This window comes from Ascaphus truei, chromosome 14 (assembly GCF_040206685.1).
Source record: "Ascaphus truei isolate aAscTru1 chromosome 14, aAscTru1.hap1, whole genome shotgun sequence".
In the NCBI taxonomy this organism is placed as follows: Eukaryota; Metazoa; Chordata; class Amphibia; order Anura; family Ascaphidae; genus Ascaphus; species Ascaphus truei.
Genome location: NC_134496.1, coordinates 44,467,322 through 44,476,626, shown reverse-complemented (window position 1 = coordinate 44,476,626; position 9,305 = coordinate 44,467,322).

The following is a 9,305-nucleotide window of genomic DNA, read 5'->3' as shown; positions in this document are numbered from 1 at the left end:
TGTAATGTTATTACAAGGTAACTAAACCGTTGCCCGTTCAAGACAGTAAAATGTGCACATGTCAATTACAAAGTGCAGTTCATGCCAAATACACTTTTCATCGTGGCTGTATGAGGGGCATGGTTAAGCATAACAACACTCCAGATGTACGCTCCAAACACAGATATGTTTTGCAACATGTTTTACAAATGTGGATTTACAATAATATGTCTGAAGTTCTAAACGGCTTCGACAGTTTCACCGAACGAACTAGGTGCACATGTTATGCCTGGTTTTAAATCACCTGAGCCTGAGATTAGCACTAGCATTTCCTCAGCTGGACGGGGGGTGCATATCGGGGACCAGAGAGTATAGTTTCCAGTAATTGGCTTCTGGAGTGTTTTATATATATATATATATATATATATATATATATATATATATATATATATATATATATATATATATATATATATATATATATAACATATAATATATATATATATATTAAAAGGAGATGAAAAAAAAACCCATAGGAAGCACTGATGAAATGCAAAAGTAACAAATGTATTAAACCAATAAAGACAGATTAAGATCAGACGGGACCTGAAAGAGAAACCTCCTACTATGATGCAATTAACACTAACCAGAGCTATTTAATACTAAGGGACAGATATTAGTATTGATAGTACTGTAGGAGTCACTTGTTAGGTATCCATATCCTATTGACCGTGGGAACTTTGGTGAAGTATTGATTTTATTTTACTCAAGCCTGCAATACAGTTTACTGTTCGGGCCCTTTCTCACTCCAAGTGGCAACTATTGTTGCAATTATCTTTCCGTACTTATACCCTGTACTGATACATATGTTTCTCTTTGCAACGATTCTGAACTCAAAGTTCCCACGGTCAATAGGATATGGATAGCTAACAAGTGATTCCTACAGTACTATCAATACTAATTGTGCATGATATTTGACCCTGTTTATTCATTCTGCTGGGTTTCAGTTCTGTTCCATCTAGTACTGTGTACATTTCTGTGCATTTTTGTGTCTTTACTGGACTGGCAGGTCTATACTTTCAATGGGAACAATTTTGATCCCCCTGCCAGTTTTTGTCATTATCTGGACATTTCTAGCTACTATGTTGTTTTGCAAGTGATTTCTTTGAGAAGTTATATTTGTCCCTTAGTTTAAATAGCCCTGGTTATTGGTAATTGAACATAGTAGGACTCACAGACATGTTTCAACCTCACACTGATGATACCCATCAAGGTTGAAACATGTCTGTGAGTGGGTTTAATGGCTTTGCATCTCATCCCAGCCTCTGTCTAAAAGCTGTGTTTAAAACAGCATGCATTGGCTTGAGGATTTGCTTGCGTAATACGAGCTTGAGACAAAAGGTGGCACTGAGTGCTCATTTGCATGTCATTTCCCAGAATCCCTTGCTGCAGTGGAAGCGCTGTATGCTGGGCGATAATGGGGAAAGACAGGGTTGCAGACCTGTCTAAGACATGCAAATGAACATACAGTAATATTTACAGTTGCTTTATATATATATATATATATATATATATATATATATATATAATCAAAAAATAAATAGATGATACCGTTCTGTTGCTAACGAAATGCTTTTATTTGTGCGAGCTTTCGAGATACACTGATCTCTTCTTCCGGCGATGTTACAATGCATTGTACGGTATCATCTATTTATTTTTTGATTATTGAAGCTCGGCTAACACGGTACAGATACCTCTACATGTATATATATATATATATATATGGCTTTCACCCTTCCCTAGCTATGTATATATTCCTAGGGAAGGGTGAAAGCCACATGCTTTTGCAGGAAAGGCCTCATATAAAATAATATTATGCATACTTAGAAGAATTAAGCTTACAAGAACATTCTGCCTACAAGAACGATAATGAGACTCCTGCTATGCTTTTACCGTGTGTGGTTTTGTCATACTAGTCCGCATTCGTGATTATTGCTTTTTTTTCAAATGTTAATGTGTTCTTATAGTAAAAATAGAATGTAGAGAAAGCAATAAAATAATTTTAATAACAATACAGACTGGTCCATTTGTGATAGGAAAGAGTGAATTGCAAAATCAAGAAATTCTTGGTATATCGGAGCAAAGGCTGCATTATATGGATCCACTAGTGAGTTGGTTTCAGTGATACCTTTAAAACATGTTGTATAATACTTTAATAATTACAATACTAATGGTGTCCTGTGGTGCACGCTGTTCCTTAGCTGTTTGGCAATACTATTGATCAGATAACAATGTGTGTGTATATGTGTAATATGTTTATATACCGTGCTTTGTTTCTAGATATAAAGGTGAAGGAACTCTGACGTGCGGTTGGGATCAGGGGCGGGAAATTGGACATTCTTGGACATGCACAATAATATGACGTTTATTCACATTTATCTCAAAATTGCTTTGAATCTGTCCATTTAAAAATTTTTGGTAAATAATATTTATTACATTATAACTGTTTTATAAAACATAAAAATTAGTTTTTTTAAGATTATCACAATAATGCTATCAAATTGACTATGTGGTCTATGAAAAAAAAAGTCCAGGAACTGCGTCCCACCGCATACCCCCTGAAAAAAAAACCTGTGTAGAGAGAGAGAAGATCTTTATTTGGGCAATATAATTTTCATGCATGCAATGTGATTATGATTAGGCACTGTAGGAGGATGCTCACAGAGGTATGCAAGGGAGTCTGGTTATAGTGAAATTAAATAAGACTTTTATTGCGCTTGTTTCCTTAACATCAGGAAACCATCCAAACAAGGGGTAAACAAAGCTTCTATTCACTTGGGAGTATTTCTAGTGAAATACTACTGTATGCAGTCCACACTCCCTTTAGATAAGCATGTCTCCCAGCCCCAAACATATAGCATGAAATAAGCAGATATATAAAGTCTCATAAATGAAAGTCTTATCTGTTCCTTGTGGTTTGGAGGGAAAATCTTCTCTGTTCCTGCGTTGCTACCTTTGCTCATGTTTTGTCAGCATTCAGGTTTAGAAGTTTCCCCTGTGTCTTGAAAGCAGCTCTGCTGTTTCTTCTGGCAGGGCTCAAGACAAGTTGTGAGAGTCAAGGACAATCTCTGCTCTGTCTCCAAGTTCAGCTCAGGTGTGAGCTAAGGAGTCTCTCTTCCTGTCTCAAAAGACAGGCTTTTCAAAGCAATCTAATCAGGCAGGTGGTGTTTGTTAAATGACTACCAGCAGTTAGCCACCACACTGCTGGATTAGAGGCACATTACCAGAACAGGGATAACTCCCCTGTTACAGGCACAACGTGTATATTTGTTAACAAAGTCTTTTAACACCTTAGGTTTACAGCCTTCTGCTCATGGAGTTGATCCAACGTACTGTAGATGTTCCTCAGGTATTCTCCTCCTGCATCACTCACCTGATACCCAGTCAATATGCTGTAAAGCTACTTCCCCGGGCTGAAGAAGATTTTAGTTCCATACATTGGAAGCGAGTTCACGGTGTATTGGGGAGGGGTCACTACGGTTCACACCTGGTACATTTTGTTACCAGAAATATCTTGGGGTTGCTGCTTGAAGTAGGTAGAAATGAGGGACTTGTTCACTGTACAGGAGCAATCCAAGCCATTGATATTTTTTGCACAATTTATTTATTTATTAAACACAGGATTGAAGCAGGGGGTCTCCAGAGCTGAACCCCATTCATTTCAGCTACGGAGACCCCCTGCTTTTGGAGATACTTACCTCCATAGTAGGTGAGATAGCTGGGCTTTAATGTTTAGAGCTCCAGCAAAAACACGTGGGCCAATAGGAACCCGCACCAATGACATCACAGCTTTCTATTGGTCCACAGTGCACGGGAGCTTTGAACAGCAGCTGTTACATGATCCCTGGTAGAAGAGCAGAGCGGCTACAAGCACCTACTACGGAGGTAAGTATCTCCGGAAGCAGTTGGTCGCCGGAGCTGGAATGAATGGGGTTCAGCCCTGGAGACCCCCTGCTTCAATGCAATAAATTTAAAAAAACTACGCAAAAAAAAAATCACCCGCTTGGATGGCCTATTTAAAGCCTTTTAAAACAAGAGTGATGTCATCCTTGCATGTATACCATGTCTTCAATGTCTGCTGAGTGACAAGGCTTTTATTATTCCACTGTGTAGCCTATAAAACTATCATTTCAGAAATGAACAAGATATGTAGATATTAAAAATTCTTACTGTGGTCCTCTCCTTTTTCAAAGATTTTTCGAGGCAAACAAATTCTATTGATTTTATTATTTTCAGCGCGCTCTCACTCTCTCTCCCGTGTAACCTATTTCTTATTGCTACCTTGGTTCCAATCTTCTTCTCCCTTTGCTCTATTCTCTATATATTGATCTGTAGAGTTTGCCTTTTGTTTTGCTTACATAGAACTTTGCAGCTATCTGTCTTTTTTTTTTCCTACTGCCTTTTATGTCACTTAAATAATAGATTAAAGGCTGCTCCCTTCTGCAATTACATCCACTGCCTGACTTATTTTTTTTCCCCTTCCATTTTCAATGATTTCAATCAACAGCATGAACAATATGTTAGTCACTATACATAAACTGTAGCTGCTTTATATTGATGTAACATATGAGAAACCAAGTGTATACAATTAATTAGTAAAAACATCTGAAGTTCTTTCACAACTGTGATCATTTTGTCTCCTCTGCGTGAATATACATTGCAGGCACGTCACGCAGAAAAATAGTTAAAACAGGGGGTGTCATTAATACTTGCAATACGCCCCCCGAGTATACAGATCTGTAAGTGGCCCTGTAATCCACAGCCTCATATTGATAGTCATCATTAAACAATGACAATCACAGTTTAAATTACCGTAATCAGTGGTCAAAGTGTGATGATACTGGGGGTTACAGAGAAACGCAACTTTGTCCTTTTTACCCAGATTACTTACTTAGTGTTGACAAAATTACCATTTCTCTTCATTTTTAAGATTGCTCAGGTTTTCCTGCAAAATAAAAATAGCATGTTGTGAGCACATTCACATGTCTCAGACTGGTCTGCACCCCTGCCTTTCCCCATTATCTCTTAGCATGCAGCGTTTCCACTGCAGCAAGGGATTCTGGGATATGACATGCAAATGAGCTCTCACTGTGTCACCTTTTGCTTCAAATCCATTTCTAAAATCCAGTCAACAGAGCTTTGCACCAATATAGACCTTTTCTATGTAAGGCTCAGTACTCATACATTTATTTTACGCCCGTGACCCCTGAGTGTAATATTACATATTCAGACCCCTGTGTACATGCGGCACTGGTGATTTTATCCTCACCGCAGTTCAGCGCAGGGGCGCTGAAAATCACACAGGCTGCTGTCACAAAGTTTTAAAAAAAATTAGTTAAATCAGTGGTGGCCAACTCCAGTCCTCAAGAGCGGCCGACTGATCAGGTTTTCAGGATATCCCTGCTTCAGCACAGGTGGCTCAATCGGTGGCTCAGTCGAAGACTATAAGTCGTACGCTTATGGGGTTCCATGTTAAAATGGATAAGAAGCAAAGGGTGACATGTGTGCTCATTTGCATGTCATTTCCCAGAATCCCTGGCTGCAGTGGAAGTATTGCATGCTAAGGGATAATAGGGAAGGGCAGGCCTTCAGACCTGTCCGAGATATGTGATTGTGCTCACACGGGGGATTTGTATTTGCTGTACACTGTACACTGGAGGGTTTTTGTCACATTTTGACTCACCGTATTCTATTTAATATATACAAATTATACTATATCATTATAATATAGATGTGCGAAGCTTTCACGGGAACCATGTGAAACTGGCCCTTTTTCATCTTCCTTCTCTCTTCTCCCCGCTGCCCCTCTTCCCCCCACCCCTCTATTTCAGGGTCTGGATTGGCTTGGCGAATCACCCGCTATTTGTGACTGAGCTTCGTGGCGAAACAACAAATTGATGGTGGAAATTGTCAGTTGCAAAAGATCTGCGAGCCGGGTCGCCAGGAATCCACGTTGGCCAAAAAACCTGTTACAAAGTTTGAGAATGCATCTTGCACAATGTTGCACATCTCTCATTTATTAATAAAGGGCATATCCTCATCCCTCCACTTTGAACACTTACCTTTAGAATGAAGAAATTCTACAGCTCTAAATGACCCGCTGCAAATGCACCTTCCATCTTCACCATGGCCCAGGCACCCGCACGTTCTCCTCTGCCTCTCAGCACATTAATTATGCCCAGATACACAAAAGGGTGCAAAGCTTTGGCACACCTTCTCTCCCATTCATATGACAGAGGGAGTAAAGTGGTGCTAAATCTTAGCACCCTTTTGTGGATCTCGGTCTTAGATCATAGGTTGGGATTCATCAACGCCCCATCTGCGCTTTCGCGGCCAAATGGGCCATACATACCGTTAAAGTCAATGGCAGATATCGCTAAATCAGCCGCGATAGTGTGGATCACACTTTGATGACTCCCGACCATAAACTCTTCAGGACAGGGGATCTCCCAATGTTTACACTTATATTTGATGCACTTAACTATATTTATGGAGAAGGAGTGGCTTAGTGAGTAGAGACACTGACTGGCACTGAGTTTGTAGAAGGGGAACCTGGTTCAATTCTTGGTGTCAGCTCCTTGTGACCTTGGGCAAGTCACCTTATCTCCCTGGGCCTCAGGCACCAAAAACATAGATTGTAAGCTCCATGGGGCAGGTACCTGTGCCTGCAAAATGTCTCTGTAAAGCGCTATGTAAAACTAGCAGCGCAAGAACATGCTATTATTATTTATTTGTCTTAGTATTCTCCATATCATGATTTGTATACTGTCTCTGTGGAGTTCTGCGTACATTACTGACTGTATATTCCCACATTCCATTATTTTAACCACAATTTTCTTATGATATTCTGCTCACAGGGCAGGAGACGTTGGAAATGCGAAACCATTCTACTTTAAACCAATAGAGCGAAAATATGATGCCACTAAAGTCCAGATTTCCAAAAGACTCACATCAACGTATTATAATCACATGTGTTTAAATGATTTTTAATGATATTTTTCCATCTTTTGTTAGGCGAATTAAACTTTCAGGGGGAAAAAATTAAAGCAATTACTGATGCATGACAAATTTGTATTTGAATACTCTGCTAATTATTATGCAGCTCTTCATTTAACTTTCCATAAGTAACTTGTTAAATGCCAATTAAAGATAATTAATGCATACATGAAGGGTGCCATTCGAATGTTAAGGTGGTGTATGCCGGCTGACTAGTGGAGTGTTATAATGTCTACAATAACTTTGCCCTCTGTATTGTGTTTGTGCAATAGTCGGACATGTGTCTACGTTACCAGATCTATTAATTGAGCCTCACTTATTTAAACTCAGGGGACTTAATAATTAAACTGTAATAGTGCCGATCGGGGCGCTATCACAAGAAACCCCTTATTGAAGTCCATGGGAATTCCCATGTGAAAGTGCCTCAATCGGCATTATTGCATCTTGTATTGTATTGTATTGTATGTCTTTATTTATATAGCGCCATTAATGTACATAGCGCTTCACAGCAGTAATACATGTGGTAATCAAATAAATAACAGATAATATAAATAACAGATCATGGGAATAAGTGCTTTAGACATAAAAGTAACATTAAGGAAGAGGAGTCCCTGACCCGAGGAGCTTACAGTCTAATTGGTAGGTAGGGAGAACGTACAGAGACAGTAGGAGGGAGTTCTGGTAAGTGCGTCTGCAGGGGGCCAAGCTTTATGTATCATGTGTTCAGAATATCCACAGTGCTATTCGTATGCTTCTTTAACCCCCTCATTTTTAGCATCACTCATTGAATTCAGTGTTTTCCAATAAAATCTATACGTTTCGACCCCCCACTCCCCAATTAAATTCTCACTGATTTCAGTTGATACCTGTTCAATATAAATATGCAAAATATGCCATATTTAGTAGGGGGAAAAATAACACAATATTCCTCTCCCTCGACTGAGCCACTGATTAAGCCACCTTTACTGAAGCGGGGATAACCTGAAGGACTGGAGATACCCGCCCCTGGTATAAGGCACGAGAAGCGGAATCAGCACAAGTAGGAGATGTAAGCGCCTCTCCAGGAGTCATAGCGCAGTGGGGAGCAAGTTCAAACGTTACCTGTGAGTGTGTTGCGAATGGCTTTGATCTTTTTTTCTGATTTAATAAAACGTACTTTGAGAGAGAGCGGGAGAGAGAGGGAGAGCGAGAGCGAGAGGGAGAGCGAGATTCGGTGATATTCTGCGTAATCATTGCCATTGAATCTTATGGAAAATCAGAGACATTCTGCGTTATGAGTGGGTGACATACATTTGGCTACCTCTGTATATGTCAGTGTATCTTCTCCATGAACATGTTTGGTATGTATACGTTTATTTATATAGCGCTATCTTTGTACACAGCAGTAATACACGTGACATAATAATATAACACATATTGGGAATAAGCGCTTAAGGCATAAAACAAACATTAGGAAAAAGGAGTCCCTGCCCCAAGGAGCTTACAATCTAGGTACCAGTTTAATACCAAACCACTGCGTTTCAGAGCTTAATGCATTGAACCCTCTCTGTTTATTTCCAGCAGAGCTTTATCTCGGCCTAGTACCTGAAATAGCAGCACATCCCCTATAGCAACAGGGAGGCAGAGACTTTTGTTTTTACACAATGAGTATCAATGGATAAACCTGTAAAAAAAGAAACACCATTAGCCACAAGATTGGAGTGACACCCCCACCATCTGTGCCAAAATGACACTACCAGCCGTAAATGTGTTTTTCCTCCAGAACATATTCTACGATAAATCCCCTTGCCGTTTATTACAGGTCTCTCTCTCTACATGTTGCAGCCTGCTGGCTTCCAGCTCTCCATTAAACACCTGTTCTGGTCTGGTCCTTGCCTCTAATTTCTCACTTACGGTGCACAGCCTTGCTTAAGGGGACAGCCAGGTATTTTTTCTGTCATTGAAGACAGCTAATTTGGGAAGTCTCATCTTGCGACTGGGTCAACATTTCAGTTCTCACAGCGTCATGTTTAAGAAGAGAGAGCCCTCCACCCAGTAATGCAACCCATACATTTCCCCGCTGCCTCTCCCTTGCCTTTTGTTAATGAATTCCCCAGGTAACTGACACATTTCAGGCATCCAGGAGCACTCTTCATAATTCTCACTGTCTTCTAACTGTCAGCCTTCTAATTTAATACTTCCTATCAGACGGATATGGCTTTGGCTGGCGAGCGCTTGCTGTGTATTTTATTTCAAATAAATTAAACACTGTAAGATGAGGAATCAATTCT